General features: G+C 37.3%; 1 pseudogene; it reads left to right on the top strand.

Moving 5' to 3' along the window:
• The first annotated feature begins 365 nt into the window (after nt 1-365).
• Nucleotides 366-18,756, top strand: LOC107761111 (4-coumarate--CoA ligase 2-like; annotated as a pseudogene).
• Nucleotides 18,757-20,573: the final 1,817 nt, after the last annotated feature.

Below are 20,573 nucleotides of genomic sequence, written 5' to 3'. Positions count from 1 at the left end.
ACTATTAAGTTATCATCTTTTACTATCAATTTATATCATAGATAGTTATTCATATCTAGTTAGTCTTCATATAATAAATAAGTACTTAATTATAAAATATTATTATACTATTAGTGTATAAAAGTTAAACGTCCGTGCAAAAAAGGTTTAAAGAAAGGCAGTCTGGTGCACAAGGCATTCCGCGTTCATGTAGGCTCTGAGGAGGGCGGCACCCCACGGGGCGTGATGTAAACTGCCAACCCTAATGCAAGCATTATGGTTGCTTCCACGGCTCGAACTCGTGACCTATATGTCATACAGAGACAACTTTACCATTGTTCCAAAGCTCCCATACAAAAAAAATTCCGGCCCATCAACTTTGTTCACCAACTCTCGTGATCTGGTTTCAACATCAAATGCTCATACATATACTCAATCTATGAAGAATTCATCTTCAGACACCTAAAAGTCTATACCCTTTTAACTCAATCCATTTCAGAAATATTTCTTCGGTATCTAATTTTTCTTCTTCACTATCTTAAGAATTAATTAAGTACCCAAGACGCCAATAGAAATGGATACAAAGCAAGGAGACATAATTTTCAAATCAAAGCTCCCTGATATATACATCCCTAATCATCCTCCTTTACATTCTTATTGCTTTGAAAAAATCTCAGAATTCAGTTCTCGTCCTTGTTTGATCAATGGAGCAAATGACCAAATTTATACGTATGCTGACGTTGAGCTCATTTCAAGAAAAGTTGCAGCTGGATTTAACAAGCTAGGAATCAAACAAAAGGACACTATAATGATCCTCTTGCCTAATTCTCCTGAATTTGTATTCACCTTTTTAGGTGCATCATATCTTGGAGCTATTTCAACTATGGCAAATCCTTTGTTTACCCAAGTAGAGGTAGTAAAACAAGCCAAGGCCTCAAATGCCAAGCTTATTGTTACACAAGAGTGCAATTTGGACAAAGTGAAAAGCTATGCTTCTGAGCATGATGTGAAGGTCATTTGCATTGACTCGTCGTCAGAGCGCTGCTTGCACTTCTCTGACTTAATTTTAAATCCTGGATTCGCTTCTGGTATAGAACATGACTTGCCCGAGGTGGAAATCCAACCGGACGATGTACTGGCATTGCCGTACTCGTCCGGGACCACGGGGCTACCAAAAGGGGTCATGTTGACACACAAAGGACTAGTCACTAGTGTGGCACAACAAGTTGATGGTGAAAATCCAACTTTGTATATTCATAGTGAGGATGTGATGCTTTGTGTTTTGCCTTTGTTTCATATTTACTCTTTGGATTCTGTTTTGCTTTGTGGATTAAGGGTTGGTGCAGCTATCTTGATTATGCAGAAATTTGATATTGTTCCATTTTTGGAGTTGATACAAAAGTACAAAGTGACTATTGCACCTTTTGTACCACCTATTGTTTTGGCCATTGCTAAGAGTGCAATGGTTGATAATTATGATCTTTCATCAGTAAGGATAGTCATGTGTGGGGCAGCTCCATTAGGAAAGGATCTTGAAGATGCAGTTCGAACAAAATTTCCTAATGCTAAACTTGGTCAGGTAAGATTATCATTACATGCTTATTCCATAAGATTAAGGGCATGTTTGGCCATAAAAAAAATTATTTTTTTCCGAAATCGATGTTTCGCCATGAAATTTTCAAATTTCACTTAAAGTTGAATTTCGGAATTTTTCGAAAACTTGAAAAACTCTAAAAGGCTGTTTTTAAATTTTTTTACTTTAAATCACTCCCAAAATTCAAAAACATCTCCAAATTGTATTCATGTCCAAACACAACTCTAATTTTCAAATATCATTTTCAATTGAATTTTGGTTTTTTTACTTTTTTTCCAGAATTTCACAATTCTTATGTCCAGACACCCACTAAGTTGGTGAAAAAAGGGAAATAATCTGTTACAACTTACAAGTGCAAATTATTCCCATTATCTGTATATAAAACTGTACATTTCCTCCATGTTTTACTTTTTCTTAGTCTGTACAGAATAAGTGCCAACTTTTCACACATATATATAGGTTTTTAAATTATACAACATTCTAATTTTATTCTTAATAACACTCCCTTATAGGAATAATATGATTTATTTAAAACTACAAGATTCAACATATACTTTTAATATGTTATACACACTTTTAATATAAGTTCACACGATTCAAAAGTCTTCTTTACATATTCTAATTATTATTTTTTCCATCGATATATGTTACGTTGCCCTTAAAAGGAGTCATATGTTGATTACATTTTTACTTATTCAAAGTAGGATCTTAATTCATACGCTTGCTGACTTTATGATTATTGTTTTCACATTATCCAAGACATTAGCTTACCCTAATTTCAATGTTGCTTTAATATTTCCTCCCTCTGGATTCAAAAAAACAAAATAGAAAATCTGTTATTAGGTAAACGTCTATTTCAAATGTTGGTGAAAAGGGGTTATCTTTCTCTCTTTTTCTACTCCAACAGAATGCTTATCCTCCTTTTGCAACTTTAGTGTAACGCCTCAAACTTTAAACAAAGTTTTACATCGGCAAAACACAAAAGCAATGTTGGGTAACAACCTATTCCGCTAGTAATATTATGCGTTCTGGACCTAGGCCTTTACGGGTTTAAAATGCGTCACTAAAGTTTAAAACTGGTTAATTTATATACCCACCATCCCTTATGTATTTTGTGGATGTGGGATTATATCTAAAGTATAGGTGTTAATTCAAGACTCAAGAGAAGGGTTATCCACTAGAAATTAAAATGAACAACTGTCCTTTTCTTACAATTATAATTTTCTTAGAAGTGTATATAAATGTTTTAACTTCTTTATTACATAAACAAAAGCTAATTGGATTTTTTGTCAGCACATCTAAAGTAGCATGATATTGACTTCTTCCGTCACCTGTTTTTACTTGAAAAATTGCTGGAAGGCGCTTGGTTAATTTCGGAGTACCAGAATCAATACATTTAAATTTTAATCTAAGTTTAACATTGATTTGTTAATTTCAATAAAAAATTTAAAGTTTCACATTTGATAAATTGAATAAAATATTATAACTGATTTTTATTTTAAAAATTACAATTGAATAAAAATATTTAATAAATAATAATAATGGTATTTTATTCTGAACAAAAAAGTAACACCGACTGACATAATTGCGTGACATATTTAAATTATATACAATATTATTTATTTGGAAGGTACTTACTACTTTTAAGATATTATTTATCAATCTATAACTATTTAGTATATTATTCTATATTTTTGAGAAGTTAATCTGAACAAAAGTTTATTTAACTATATAATTATACTTGTTCAATCAAACATGATAGCGAGAATTATACAAAAGCGAACTATGTGTTATGTTGAGGGTTACCGGCATGGGCGGAGTCAGAGTGCCGACTATGAGTTCGGCCGAACCCAGTAATTTTGATTAAAATCTTGTATTTATCTTAGAAAGTTCATTGAATGTGTACAAATTATTAATTTAGAACTTAGTAACTTAAAAGAATTCGACTCCCGAACCCATAAGCTTGAAATCCTGGTTCCGCCTCTGGTTACCGGACCCTGTAAGCTTCAGCAGAAATCTTCTATATGTATATGTATATTTCTTAAAAATGATTAGTTTAAATCACTTGACACCCGAAATGCTAAAAGTCTTTAGGAGGCACTGGTTGACAATGGTGGATCTACATAGAGAGTTATGGTGCTCAAGCACCCATTGTCTTTACCCGGATTTAGTATATTTACATAAGCAATTAGCAAAAATTTAGGTAAGTAATGAGTGAGCACCCATAGCTTAATTCTTTTACTGTCTTTTTTCAAAATTCTTTTCGAGGAGCACTCATGACTTTAAAATCTTTGATCCGCCACTGCTGGTTGAGTAGAATATTATGCGCCCGTCGCGTTAAAATCTTGGATCCGTCTCTAAAATTATACTGTAATTACATTTTGACAAATAAAAAAGTCATTGTAATAATTACCGGGGCGTGTAATTACCACCCGAGTAATTACACACGACTTCCCAAAAAGACCCTAATAGTGTCCATCAATGTATAGGGTTATGGGATGACGGAGGCTGGTTCAGTGTTGGCAATGTGTTTGGCATTTGCAAAAGAGCCATTTGAGATAAAATCAGGGGCCTGTGGAACTGTTATAAGGAATGCTGAGATGAAAATTGTGGATCCTGAACACTGGTAGCTCTCTTCCTCGAAACAAACCTGGAGAGATTTGCATACGAGGTGACCAAATCATGAAAGGTAATTAGCTCCAAATGATACTTTGTTTATCAATTATTTTTTATGTGCAATTTCTTTTTATAGAATTAGTATAAATTTTACACTAATCAAATCATGAAAGACTATTTACAACATTATTAGCTACAAGTAGATTGATGGAAAGAGTTTCTACATCATCAATATAGAGTAATCAGCCATAATATGACATACTTGTAATACTAAGCAATAATGAGTCATAGTTCAAATTAGATAGTGGTACTAGTAACCCTAGAATAAGGTCGTCCTACCTTCTTTTCACAAATTAGAAACGTTAAAATAGCACGGTCTAGCCCGTTTTCGGACTGGTCATTCAAAAATAGTCAGTATTTGTCAAGTCATTAAAAAATAATCACTATTTTGCTGCAATAGAGACCGGTCCAACATAATATATTGGAGTTCGGTACACCTATGTATGAACGTCCAGCATATTATGCTGGACCAGTATACTTTGCTGGCTCCAGTTAGGGGTGTTCATAAAAACCTGAAATACCGAACCAAACCGATCAAAAAAAACCGATACTTTTTGGTTTGGTTTGGTTTTGGTTTTGAATTTTAAAAACCGATCAAACTTGGTTTGGTTTTGGTTTTAATAAAAAAATAACCGGAAAAACCGAACCAAACCGACTATAGGAGTAGCTATTTCAAATTTATTATTACACCTATATATATATATATTTCTATACAAAGTTTCAAAAATTTTATGGTGAATGTTAATCGTTTGCACTTTTAGTATAGTTCTTTACCTTTACATTCTAGTTTGATTGATGGTTTTCTTTTGTTAAGCGTAAGAATCCATTTCATGTTAAAAAAATATATTTTTAATTGAGTCCTTAAATTATTCATAACTATTTGATTCAATTATTATATATATATATATATATATATATATATATATATATATATCTTACTAGTAAATAATAGATTTCTCAAAGGACAATTGATTTGATAGTGTTACGCTGAAAATGTGGTCGCCGGAATATGTATTTGGTAGTATATGTCTTATATTTAAGAAAAAACCGACAAATAATCGAAAAAACCGAAAAATCGACTAAACCCGACATTAACCGAATTGAGAAAAAACCGACTTAATTAGTTTGGTTTGGTTCGAATATTTGAAAAACCAACTTGGTTTGGTGCACCTGTGTATGAACTCCAACATATTATGCTGGACCGGTATACTTTGCTAGCTCCAGTATAATATACTGGAGACTGGAGCACCGGTGCTCCAAACTTCAGTATATTATGTTGGACCGGTATATTATACTGGAACTCCAGTATATTAGACTGGAGTTACAGTATAATATATTGGAGTTCCAGTATATTATGCTGGAGTATTTTTTCAGATTTTGAACAGTGTTTTCGTTCAGATTTATCTTTACATGAAAAGTGGCTAAATTTCAATTACTTTTAAAACTGTGGCTATTTTTGAATGATCACTTATAAATCTGGTTATTTTTGAATTTCTCCCATTGAAAACTCGTGGAGTCATAGTTCAAAATAATTTACCACAAATAGACATGCAATGCTGACACTTTCACTAACACTCATGTTCAATTATGGAACTCTTTTATATTTGGTATAAGATTTTCACTTACCAAGTCTCAATTCTTTCTATTTGTTGAGTCCCATATCGGTGTGATATGAGTTTTCTAGTCTCCTTATAAAGTCTCAATTCTTACCTCATGAGCTAGCTTTTGCAGTTAAGTTATGTCTGAGATCCATATCCAAATATTAAAATCCTGAGCATAAAGAGGTTTCAAGTATACGGTGTCTATTTTTTTGGTATTGGACAAAAAGGAAAAAAGAAAAGATTAACCAATAAATTAGGACGGAGGAAGTATTTCTTAACAAAAGCATTAAAAATTTCTTCTTTTTTTTTCCGTAAAAAAACTTATTGTGTGCATCAGGTTACCTGAATGATCCTGAGGCAACTGCACAAACAATAGACAAAGAAGGATGGTTACACAGTGGTGACATTGGCTACATTGACGACGACGACGAGCTTTTTATTGTGGATCGACTGAAGGAATTGATTAAATACAAAGGATTTCAAGTGGCTCCTGCTGAACTTGAAGCACTTCTCCTCAACCTTCCTAATATTTCTGATGCCGCTGTTGTCCCGTAAGTTTCTAAGGTCCCGTTTGGTCATAGATTTCTTTTTACTTTTTTTCGAAATTTTATTACTTTTTTTGAAATCAGTGTTTGGTCATATAATTTTTATTTTTCACTTGATAATGAATTTTGAAATTTTTCGAAAATTTTAAAAACTCCAAAAAATTGTTTTTCAAAATTTTTTCACTTCAGATCACTCACGAAAAATCAAAAACATCCCAAAGTTGTATTCATGTTCAGACACAACTCTAATTTTAAAATATTATTTTCACTTGAAAAAAGGTTCACTTTTTTTTTAGGAATTTTATAATTCTTATGTCCAAACGCTCACTAAGTCCTCACTTGTGGGATTTTTACTAGGTTGTTGTTGTTGTTGTAAACGCCCACTAAGTCCTTTCTTATAATCTTCAATAAAGTCAAGTGTACGCATTTACTATCTTTTGTCCGAATATATAGTATCTTGCACTCAATATTAATTAGAGTAACGATAAAGTTATATTTTGTGTGACCTATACGTCACTAGTTCGAACAGTGGAAACATCCACTAATGCTTGCATTAGCATAAGCTGTATACATCACACCCCTTGGAGTGCACCGGGTAGTCCTTTACTTAACACTTGTTAGGATAAAAAATCAGGTGTTATACGGAAGCTAGCAAAGCAAACCTTGAGCAACGATAAATCATACAACAAAAGAGAAATATACCAAAGAGACACAAATATTTAACGTGGTCCGGTCAACTGACCTACGTCCACGGCGGAGATGAGCAATCCACTATAATAAAAGAGAGTACAAAATATCAAGAGAACAACCTCACGAAGAGGCAAACACAAGTGACACACTAACACTTGTCCCGTAAAATTCTCCCCCTAAACACTACTTTCAAGCCCCCTATGGCTAGATTGTGGATGCTGCTGAATGAGAAGTAAGGGTTCTCAATTTATAGAAGTCCAAACCTTTTCCTACAAGAAAAAGGAATGGCCAAATATGGGAGATTTGTAATTTCCTTTTACAAGAAGGAAAACCCAATTAAGGTAAACATGTTGCTCTTTCCTTCAACAAATAGGAAAATCAAATATGGTAAGAAAATTATGGCAAACACCTAACAATTCTCCCCCTTGACCTGAATTTTCTGACAAAATAAACTTGATCCACCTTCCTCACATAGCCGTCAACAAACCGCATCTCCAAATCTCTACCAAGAAGTTTGTCTCAACGTATGTATGACATCAGTCAAATTTCTTAAACAGAAATTATGATTATCGTCAAATACGTTGCGGATAGAACTGAACCCGCCAAGATGAACCTGTCTTGAACTACACTCTGATACCACTTGTTAGGATAAAAAATCAGGTGTCATACGGAAGCTAGCAAAGCAAATCTTGAGCGACGATAAATCATACAACAAAAGAGAAATATACCAAAAAGACACAAACATGGCAGAGATGAGCAATCCACTATAATAAAAGAGAGTACAAAATATCGAGAGAACAACCTCACGAAGAGGCAAACACAAGTGATACACTAACACTTATTCCGTAAAATTCTCCCCCTAAACACTACTCTCAAGCCCCCTATGGCTACATTGTGGATGCTGCTGAATAAGAAGAAAGGATCCTCAATTTATAGAAGTCCAAACTTTTTCCTACAAGAAAAAGGACTAGCCAAATATGGGAGATTTGTAATTTCCTTTTACAAGAAGGAAAACCCAATTAAGGTAAACATGTTGCCCTTTCCTTCAACAAATAAAAAAACAAAATATGATAATAAAATTATAGCAAACACCTAACAACACTTACTAAATTAAGAAAGAGAAATGCATAACTGAAGTAAAAAGTTGATAAACTTAGAGATCCACGGCAAAAAGAAAACTTGTTTTCATTAATAACTGGAAGTGACCGGAAAAAAACTAACAATAGAACACTAAATAGAAGGGGATGAGACACTAGAAGAAGGGGATGAGATATCAGAAGAATTTGGGGTGAGAAGGGTACAGAGTATTCATAACATTCAGCATAGCTAATACGTCGAAACTCTGCCAATTATATAACTACCAGATTCCTTGTCCCCCACTCCACTAATTTACCCTTATCCTCTAACCATGGTTCACAACATAGTCACCAAGTCTGCAATTTGGCTTTTTAATCCTTTGACCTCTTCTTCTATTATCCACATCAGCTCCTTGGTCCACCATGTATTCCCAATTACTAGCCAAACCTTTCTCATTCATAACAGTACCTCCCTCTAAATTTAAAACCTTGTCCTCAAGGTTTGCATCAGCTGCAGATTCCAGTTCTTGAGGAAACAAGGGAATGACTTGTTGATCAGGTTGTCCTACACACCTCTTGAGCAACAATATGTGGAAAACAGAATGGATGCGAGCAGAATCTGGCAAGTCTAATTTATAAGCCACATTTCCGATCCTCTTAACGACCTTAAGAGGTCCAACATACTTTCTGCCCAATTTATGATGGCGTTGGAGTCTCATGGAGACTTGGTGGTACGGTTTGAGCTTGATATATACCCATTCATCTTCCTCAAACTGTGCATCAGTGCGTTTCTTATCCGCCACTAACTTCATTCAATGCTGAGCCTTAAGCAAATTGGTCTTCAAATTATCCAGCACTTCATCTTGTTTAAGCATATACTTCTCCACCAAATCATCAGAGGAGCTGCCCAAGATATAACGACGTAGATTGGGTGGCTCTCTACTATATAGGAACCTGAAATGGAGTCATTCCTGCTGTATGCTGTATTATACCAAAACTCAGCCTAAGGCAGTACTTGAACCCAATCATGGGGACTATCGGCAACAAAACAACGAAGGTATTGCTCAATGCACTTGTTAAGGCTTCGGATTGACCATCCTTTTGTGGTTGGTAGGCAGTACTCATGGCCAAAGTAGTTCCTTGAAGGCGATTGATTTCTTTCCAAAAGGATTGAAAGAACCTAGCATCTCGATCACTGACTATAACCCGGGGTGGTCCACGGAGCTTGATAATGTCGCCGACAAACACACTAGCAATAGAGATTGTTGAAAATGAAGATGGAAGAGCAATGAAGTGGCCATACATAGAAAGTCGATTCACGACAGTCATTATAGTTGATTTATCCTTCGAACTAGGGAGACAAGTAATGAAATCCATAGCTATCTCCTCGAAAACTATGGAAGGAATCGGTAGTGGTTGAAGCAGTCCAGCCGGGTATTCTAAAATATCCTTCATTTGTTGGCAAACTTGACAAGATGCAATGTGTGTACTCACATTCTTCCTCATGTGCTTCCAATAAAAATTAGAAGATAGACGGTGGAAAGTTCTGGCTACCTCGGCATGTCCCCCCACCGGTGAATTGTGAAATTCTTGCACTAGATGCTGCTTAAGGGAAGAATCAGAAGGAAGAACCAATCTACCTTGAAACAATAATAATCCTTCCCTGAAGGAAAATTCTAGATATGATGTAGGATCACTGTCAAGACCACTTTGAATGGCAAGTAACTTAGGATGCTCTTTATTTGTCAAGCGTAATTCATCCACGAAATCGAAAGTTCTGGTTCAAATGGCCATCATTGAGGTTTCAGGAGGTCGAGATAATGCATCTGCATCCTTGTTACTTCTTCCTGGCTTATATACAATGTCGAAATCATAACCCACCAACTTGGTCAACCATTTTTGTTGTTCCGGGGTTTGAATGACTTGGTCCCTGAGATTTCGCAATGACTGCTGATTCGTAAAGATAGTAAATCGTCTTCCCAATAAATATTGCCTCCATTTGGAGACTGTTTGCGTGATTGCAAACATCTCTCGATTTTAATTGGAAGCCCGTTGCATTTTTGGACAAAGCTTCTGGTTGTAATACGCAATTGGGTGACCATTTTGAGATAATACAGCGCCTATGGCTAGTCCTGAAGCATCTGTCTCTAAGGTGAAATCTTCTTTGAAATTAGGTAGGGCCAATACTGGAGTGGAACTTAAGCGACCTTTTAAATCCTCAAATGTTGATTGGGTTTGGGTAGTCTAAACAAATGAGTCCTTGCGCAGGAGATCTGTTAGTGGGTTGGTTAAGGCCGCATAATGCTTAATGAAGCGGCGATAGTACCCTTCTAAGCCCAAAAAGCTTCTAACATCCTTAACGGACTTGGGCGTGGGCCAAGATTGTATCACCTGAATTTTGGATGGATCCATAGCCAGCCCTTCAACAGAAATCATGTGACCCAAGTATTCCACCTGAGTTTGCCCAAACAAGCATTTTGATCTTTTGGCCACTAGGTGATTTGAGCGAAGCAAACGCAGAACTTGCTCCAAATGTAGTAGATGGGACTCCCAAGAGGTGTTATAGACCAAGATGTCGTCGAAGAAAACTAGAATAAAATGATGCAAGCGTGGTATGAATATCTCATTCATTGTAGCTTGGAACGTCGACGGAGCATTTGACAACCCAAATGGCATGACTAAGAACTCGTAATGCCCATCGTGGGTACGAAAAGCCGTTTTTGCCACATCTTCTGGCTTAACTCGTATCTGATGATACCCTGATAATAAATCCAGTTTGGAAAAGAATTTGGCTTCGTACAGCTCATCGAACAATTCATCAATAGAGGGAATAGGAAACCGATCCCGAACTGTGATCGCATTTAAAGCTCTATAATCAACACAAAATCGCCAAGTACCATCCTTCTTTCGAACTAGCAACACTGGAGAAGAGAACAAGCTAGTACTTTGGCGGATTATACCCTCAGACAGCATATCGGACACCAGTTGTTCCATGACTTGTTTTTGAAAATAGGGGTATCGATAAGGCTTCACATTAACTAGGCCGACATTTGGAATTAATGGAATTGAATGATCTTGCTGGCGAGGCGAAGGCAACCCTTGTGGTTTTTTAAATACATCAACAAAGTTCACAAGAATGTTAGACAAATCCGGGGGATGATCTAAATTAGAGGTGATTCCCTCTTGAACCATCATCAGGCAAAAATAAGATGTTGCTGCCTCAGTCGTGGAATAACGACGCAAGGTCTGCAATTGCACTTGTTGCACATCCAAGGGTGGGTCTGCTATCCAATGAACCCCTTTATCCTTGAGTGTGAATTCAAAACTCGACTAGCATAATCTCTCATTACAGATCCCAAAGAGGCTAGCCACGACACACCCAAGACAATGTCTGCCCCATGCATGGGTAGGACATATAAATCCAGAATAAGTTCAGAGCCCTAGACTGTAAGGGTTACTTGAGGTACTGGCCCTTCACAAATTAGGCTTTGCCCACTACCCACAACAACAGGGTAACGAGGAATAGCAGTAATAGTGAAATTGAGAAACTTTGCAGCCCTGGTTTGCACAAAATTGTGTTTACTGCCTCCATCTACCAATACTTAAACCGGTGAGCCACTCACATGGCCCTTAAACCAGAATGCCCTCCTACCAATGCATGATAGGAAATAGCAGAATGGTCCTGAAGTTCCAAGTTTGTGAACTCTTCTGAAGGAATCTCATCAGAGGCAATGGGGTCTGGAAAACAAAGTTGGGGTTCTGGCTCATTATCAAAAAGAAGGAGTTGGGGTAGGTTTTTACACCTATGGTTTGGAGTGTATTTTTCGTCGCAATGGTACATAAACCCTTTTCACGGCGTTGTCGGAGCTCGATTGGCGAAAGACATTTAAAATGAATTTTGCCAGAAGTAGCAGTGTTAACACTAGGGGTAGGTCGTGTTTGAGTGAGTGGAAATTTAGAAGGGGTTGGAAAGAGAGGTTACGTATTACCCAGGATAGGTCTATTGGGCCCCCGCTCTAACTCAATGCATTTTTCGTGGAGATGGGCTAAACTCATTGCCTCCTCCAATGTTTTGGGCTGTTGGATTAACAAATTAGTTTGAATATCCGAATTAAGGCCCGAAGTGAAGAAGTGAACTAACTATGAGTCTAATATCTTCTCTGTTTCGTTAGACAAAGCCTCAAAACGTGAGCGGAACTCTGCCACTGACGAGGTCTGGTAAAGCTTAGAAAGACAACCTTCAGGTGACTGTAGGGTCTTTTGCCGGAAACGGCGAATCAGCTTCTCAGAGAAATCATCCCAACCTACCAACTGGTTGTTACGGTGCATCCACCGGTACCAAGCCCGAGTTTCTTCGTCAAGATAAAAGGATGTGATGTTCAAACGATGCTCCGTGAGGATAGAATAGAAATCGAAATACCTGGTCGCATAAAAAATCCAATCATCTGGGTTATCGCCACTGAAACGGTAGAGCTCAACCGCAGCTGGTTTGTGTCGTAGAGACACTGGACCACTTGTTCCAGATCCTTGAGAAATGACAACCTCCGACGGGTTCCGTGGTGAAGGCTCACCCACAGAATCATGCATACGAGCACCAATATTGGATATTTGTGATAGGATCTCCTGCATCAGCTTGTTTTGATTATCCATAGCAGTTTTGATATCAGATACCTCACGAGCTAATCCGCTTTGGCCGTCTTCCAAGACCTTAAGTCGTGTGTACACCATTGGAACGTCAATGAAAGCACCAATGAAGTAAAAAACTGATAAACTTAGAGATCCACGGCAATAAGAAAACTTGTTTTCATTAATAACTGGAAGTTACAGGGAAAAAGCTAACAATAGAACACTAAATAGAAGGGGATGAGACACTAGAAGAAGGGGATGGATGAGATTTCAAAAGAATTTGGGGGTAAGAAGGGTACAGAGTATTCATAACATTCAGCATAGCTAATACGTCCATGACTCTGCCAATTATATAACCACCAGATTCCTTGTCCCCCACTCCACTAATTTACCCCTATCCTCTAACCATGGTTCACATCATAGTCACCAAGTCTGCAATTTGGCTTTTTAATCCTTTGACCTCTTCCTCTATTATATACATCAGCTCATTGGTCCACCATGTATTCCCAATTACTAGCCAAACTTTTCTCATTCATAACATTACCTCCTTCTAAATTTAAACCCTTGTCCTCAAGGTTTGCATCAGCTGCAGATTCCGGTTCTTGAGGAAACAGGGGAATGACCTGTTGATCAGGTTGTCCTACACACCTCTTGAGCAACGATATGTGGAAAATAGAATGGATGCGAGCAGAATCTGGCAACTCCAATTTATAAGCCACATTTTCGATCCTCTTAATGACCTTAAAGGGTCCAACATACTTTTTGCCCAATTTATGATGGCGTTGGAGTCTCATGGAGACCTGGTGGTACGGTTTGAGCTTGACATATACCCATTCATCTTCCTCAAACTGTGCATCAGTGCGTTTCTTATCCGCCACTAACTTCATCAATGCTGAGCCTTAAGCAAATTGGTCTTCAAATTATCCAGCACTTCATCTTGTTTAAGCATATACTTCTCCACCAAATCATCAGAGGAGCTGCCCAAGATATAACGACGTAGATTGGGTGGCTCTCTACTATATAGAACCTGAAATGGAGTCATTCCTGCTGTATGCTGTATTATACCAAAACTCAGCCTAAGGCAGTACTTGAACCCAATCATGGGGACTATCGGCAACAAAACAACGAAGGTATTGCTCAATGCACTTGTTAAGGGCTTCGGATTGACCATCCGTTTGTGGTTGGTAGGCGGTACTCATGGCCAAAGTAGTTCCTTGAAGGCGATTGATTTCTTTCCAAAAGGATTGAAAGAACCTAGCATCTCGATCACTGACTATGACCCGGGGTGGTCCACGGAGTTTGATAATGTCGCCGACAAACACACTAGCAACAGAGATTGCTGAAAATGAAGATGGAAGAGCAATGAAGTGGCCATACTTAGAAAGTCGATCCACGACAGTCATTATAGTTGATTTACCCTTCGAACTTGGGAGACAAGTAATGAAATCCATAGCTATCTCCTCGAAAACTATGGAAGGAATCGGTAGTGGTTGAAGCAGTCCAACCGGGTATTTGAAAATATCCTTCATTTGTTGGCAAACTTGACAAGATGCAATGTGTGTACTCACATCCTTCCTCATGTGCTTCCAATAAAAATTAGAAGATAGACGGTGGAAAGTTCTGGCTACCCGGGCATGTCCCCCCCCACCGGTGAATTGTGAAATTCTTGCAATAGATACTGCTTAAGGGAAGAATCAGAAGGAAGAACCAATCTACCTTGAAACAACAATAATCCTTCCCTGAAGGAAAATTCTGAATATGCTGTAGGATCACTGTCAAGACCACTTTGAATGGCAAGTAACTTAGGATGCTCTTTATTTGTCAAGCGTAATTCATCTACGAAATCGAAAGTTCTGGTTGAAATGGCCATCATTGAGGTTTCAGGAGGTCGAGATAATGCATCTGCAGCCTTGTTACTTCTTCCTGGCTTATATACAATGTCGAAATCATAACCCACCAACTTGGTCAACCATTTTTGTTGTTTCGGGGTTTGAATGACTTGGTCCCTGAGATTTCGCAATGACTGCTGATTCGTAAAGATAGTAAATCATCTTCCCAATAAATATTGCCTCCATTTGGAGACTGCTTGCGTGATTGCAAACATCTCTCGATTTTAATTGGAAGCCCGTTGCATTTTTGGACAAACCTTCTGGTTGTAATACGCAATTGGGTGACCATTTTGAGATAATACAGCGCCTATGGCTAGTCCTGAAGCATCTGTCTCTAAGGTGAAATCTTCTTTGAAATTAGGTAGGGCCAATACTGGAGTGGAACTTAAGCGACCTTTTAAATCCTCAAATGTTGATTGGGTTTGGGTAGTCTAAACAAATGAGTCCTTGCGCAGGAGATCTGTTAGTGGGTTGGTTAAGGCCGCATAATGCTTGATGAAGCGGCGATAGTACCCTGCTAAGCCCAAAAAGCTTCTAACATCCTTAACGGAATTGGGCGTGGGCCAAGATTGTATCACCTGAATTTTGGATAGATCCATAGCCAGTCGTTCAGCAGAAATCATGTGACCCAAGTATTCCACCTGAGTTTGCCCAAACAAGCATTTTGATCTTTTGGTCACTAGGTGATTTGAGCGAAGCAAACGCAGAACTTGATCCAAATGTAGTAGATGGGACTCCCAAGAGGTGCTATAGACCAAGATGTCGTCGAAGAAAACTAGAATAAAATGATGCAAGCGTGGTATGAATATCTCATTCATTGTAGCTTGGAACGTCGACGGAACATTTGACAACCCAAATGGCATGACTAAGAACTCGTAATGCCCATCGTGGGTATGAAAAGCCATTTTTGCCACATCTTCTGGTTTAACTCGTATCTGATGATACCCTGATAATAAATCCAGTTTGGAAAAGAATTTGGCTTCGTACAGCTCATCGAACAATTCATCTATAGAGGGAAAAGGAAACCGATCCCGAACTGTGATCGCATTTAAAGCTCAATAATCAACACAAAATCGCCAAGTACCATCCTTCTTTCGAACTAGCAACACTGGAGAAGAGAACGGGCTAGTACTTTGGCGGATTATACCCTCAGACAGCATATCGGACACCAGTTGTTCCATGACTTGTTTTTGAAAATAGGGGTATCGATAAGGCTTCACATTAACTAGGCCGGCATTTGGAATTAATGGAATTGAATGATCTTACTGGCGAGGTGGAGGCAACCCTTGTGGTTTTTTAAATACATCAGCAAAGTTGACAAGAATGTTAGACAAATCCGGGGGATGATCTAAATTAGAGGTGATTCCCTCTTGAACCATCATCAGGCAAAAATAAGATGTTGCTGCCTCAGTCATGGAATAACGACGCAAGGTCTGCAATTGCTTTTGTTGCACATCCAAGGGTGGGTCTGCTATCCAATGAACCCATTTATCCTTGAGTGTGAATTCAAAAACTCGACTAGCATAATCTCTCATTACAGATCCCAAAGAGGCTAGCCACGACACACCCAAGACAATATCCGCCCCATGCATGGGTAGGACATACAAATCCAGAATAATTTCAGAGCCCTAGACTGTAAAGGTTACTTGAGGCACTAGCCCTTCACAAATTAGGCTTTGCCCACTACCCACAACAATAGGGAAACGAGGAATAGCAGTAATAGTGAAATTAAGAAACTTTGTAGCCCTGGTTTGCACAAAATTGTGTTTACTACCTCCAACCACCAACACTTGAACCGGTGAGCCACTCACATGGCCCTTAAACCAGAATGCCCTCATGCCAATGCATGATAGGAAATAGCAGAATGGTCCTGAAGTTCCAAGTTTGTGAACTCCTCTGAAGGAATCTCATCAGAGGCAATGGGGTCTGGAAAACAAAGTTGGGGTTCTGGCTCATTATCAAAAAGAAGGAGTTGGGGTAGGTTTTTACACCTATGGTTTGGAGTGTATTTTTCGTCGCAATGGTACATAAACCCTTTTCACGGCGTTGTCGGAGCTCGATTGGCGAAAGACGTTTAAAAGGAATTTTGCTAGAAGCAGCAGTGTTAACACTAGGGGTAGGTCGTGTTTGAGTGAGTGGAAATTTAGAAGGGGTTGGAAAGAGAGGTTGCGTATTACCCAGGATAGGTCTATTGGGACCCCGCTCCAACTCAATGCGTTGTTCGTGGAGATGGGCTAAACGCATTGCCTCCTCTAATGTTTTGGGCTGTTGGATTAACAAATTAGTTTGAATATCCGAATTAAGGCCCGAAGTGAAGAAGTGAACCAACTATGAGTCTGATATCTCCTCTGTTTCGTTAGACAAAGCCTCAAAACGTGAGCGGAACTCTGCCACTGACGAGGTCTGGTGAAGCTTAGAAAGACGACCTTCAGGTGATTGTAGGGTCTTTTGCCGGAAACGGCGAATCAGTTTCTCAGAGAAATCATCCCAACCTACCAACTGGTTGTTACGGTGCATCCACCGGTACCAAGCCTGAGCTTCTTCGTCAAGATAAAAGGATGCGATGTTCAAACGATGCTCCGTGAGGATAGAATAGAAATCGAAATACCTGGTCGCATAAAAAATCCAATCATCTGGGTTATCGCCACTGAAACGGTAGAGCTCAACCGCAGTTGGTTTGTGTCGTAGAGACACTGGACCACTTGTTCCAGATCCTTGAGAAATGACAACCTCCGACGGGTGCCGTGGTGAAGGCTCACCCACAGAATCATGCATACGAGCACCAATATTGGACATTTGTGAGAGGATCTCCTACATCAGCTTGTTTTGATTATCCATAGCAGTTTTGATATCACATACCTCACGAGCTAATCCGTTTTGGCCGTCTTCCAAAACCATAAGTCGTGTGTCCACCATTGGAACATCAATGAAAGCTCCAATGAAGTAAAAAATTGATAAACTTAGAGATCCACGGCAATAAGAAAACTTGTTTTCATTAATAACTGGAAGTTACAGGGAAAAAGCTAACAATAGAACACTAAATAGAAGGGGATGGATGAGATTTCAGAAGAATTTGGGGTGAGAAGGGTACAGAGTATTCATAACATTCAGCATATCTAATACGTCCAAGACTGCCAATTATATAATCACCAGATTCCTTGTCCCCCACTCCACTAATTAACCCTTATCCTCTAACCATGGTTCGCAACATAGTCACCAAGTCTGCAATTTGGCTTTTTAATTCTTTGACCTCTTCCTCTATTATCCGCATCAGCTCCTTGGTCCACCATGTCTTCCCAATTACTAGCCAAACCTTTCTCATTCATAACACTTACATATTTATGCCAGTGATAGTCCAAATTATGATAATTTATTAACTAAATTGGTAGCATGAAAGATGAGCAAGCAGGAGAAGTTCCAGTGGCTTTTGTTGTTAAATCCAGTGGATGCACCATTACTGAGGACGAAATCAAGGATTTTATCTCAAAGCAGGTTAGTTCTAGTTTTATCTTCATTGAATTCTTTGGTTTTATTTAAAAAATGGTACGTACTAATTATTTCTCCTTCTCTCAAAATGACTTTAATTAATTGGAAATAAAATAAAAGAAAATAGGTCATTTTCTTCATTAGTATATTTTAAAATCAATGTCCGAATGTACGAATAAATATATACATTATATCTTAGACTCAAAACATTGGCATTCCTTTTAATTTTCAGGTGATATTTTATAAGAGAATAAAGCGAGTATTTTTTGTGGATGCGGTTCCTAAATCTCCATCTGGCAAAATACTTCGAAAGGACTTGAGAGCCAGACTAGCAGATGAGCTTCCGAATTAACATCTTGGGCTTTGGGCCCAATTAGGGCACTTAACTAAATCAGGCCCACTATTTCTTAGACTACATGTTATTTATTGCATACCTATACACTATTAAAAACTTTATTACTAAAATTATCCATGTTTTATTATTTACCCGACCTACACAAATTTTGTTTACAAAAATATATACATTACACCTTAAAAAACTCCCAATTCATTATTAATGCCGTGAATCAAGGGATTTAGTTGAGCAACCACAAATTCAAGTCATATATCTGTTGGATGATGGACAAAAGATTGGTATTGGTATATGAAGAACAAATACAACCATAGACAGTCGTCTTTAAACATCGCATTATACTCATAAAGTTATGCCCTTTGGTTGTACTCTATTAACGTTTCAACAAATCAAATTTATCACAAAAGACTCAAGTTTCTGCTTTCTGACAAATTTCCAGGAACCTACTTTATTCAAATTAAATATCGGAACCAACTTGGTTTCTTATCTACCATCATAAATATAATAAGTCAAACTAGTCCCACGATCTCTTAAAGAGAAACAAACTACATCATATAAATGGAACAACGACAACATCTACTTGAACTAAAAAACAGAATAACTGTTTTGGTTTAATGGCATGGTCTACATGAATTAATTTCCATACCTGGACAGCTATGAAGGAGTACAACTTATTTTATACAAGTAATTATATAATATATAACTTATTTATAACTTATCAACAACTTTCATACATGCTAAAAATAAAATTCATACAACTAAATATACGGTATATACTTATCTACAACTTTTGTATATTATTTCTACCCAATTATATACAACTACAATATCATACCACTTAAATACAGTTTTTATACAAATTTTATATAATATATTTTTTCTATATTTTGTATCCGATTTATATATATAGTAAAAACAAATTTCATACAACTAATTATATATTATACAACTTATCTACAACTTATCCACAACTTTCACACATTATTTCTACCCAGTTATATACAACTACAATATCATACAACTTAAATACAATTTTTATACAATATTGTTCAACTTTCATACATATTAAAATAAACAACATAATACAATTTTTCTATAATTTTACTACAATTTTAGTACAATTTCTCCAGTATAATGTATGTCATGTCTTCTTCTTCGAGTTTCAATCTAAAATTCAGCCAAAATCAAGTTTAATCTTCACCAAAACACCCTCAGAATTGAGATATAAACTCAAAACCATATTCCCAATTGTTTGCAACAACACTCAATCCAAACAAATAATGATTTTTAAAAACCCAAATTCGAATGCAAAACTTCAAAGCTTTTTAATGGCTGTCAATGGTGGAATTGCTGCTTTCTTTTCCTTAGCTTTACATTATTGAAATTAGGGATTGAGAGATAGAGAGAGACGTAGAGAGAATCCTAATTATTTGCAACAACACCTAATTCAAACAAATAATGTCTTTTGAAAACCCAAATACGAATTCAAAGCTTCAAAGCTTTTTAATGGTTGTCAATGATGGAATTGATGCTCTCTTGTGAAAGATACGTGGGGGAGAGAGGTGGGATGTGGAGAGAGAAACGTCGGGGGAGTGAGATACGGAAAGAGAAATGTTAGGGAGTGGGATTTGTACGTTACAGTGATCGTAGGAATTGATTAATTATCCTTAAATCCTAAAAATGTACATAATTGATAATTTTGTATATAGGCGGTAATTAAAGTAAAACTTGAGTAGGGAGGGTAATAAAGTTTCCAATAGCGTATAGGTAGGTAAAAATTCCTTATTGTTCCACCTCTTTGGTATGCTTTATTTGCGAGGGAGAAATGTCTGCAAAAATGTTTCCTTTACTATCTTTTGAGGATGGTTATGTGGTATTACAAGTTACATCATGGACAGTCACAAATTTTATAAATACTGCTTTTACTAAGGCTATACTCGCACGGTCATCAATGGCATATATTTTTGTGGAAAAAAATATGTATTGCGTAGTTAATTAACAGTCACTTAAAGCGTCTTAATCTTAAATTGCCAATAGGTACCCTTATTCATAGCTTGAG

This window comes from Nicotiana tabacum, chromosome 20, assembly GCF_000715075.1.
Source record: "Nicotiana tabacum cultivar K326 chromosome 20, ASM71507v2, whole genome shotgun sequence".
NCBI lineage: Eukaryota > Viridiplantae > Streptophyta > Magnoliopsida > Solanales > Solanaceae > Nicotiana > Nicotiana tabacum.
The sequence above is the reverse complement of the archived record's forward strand: the minus strand, read 5'-3'. Positions and strand labels throughout refer to the sequence as shown.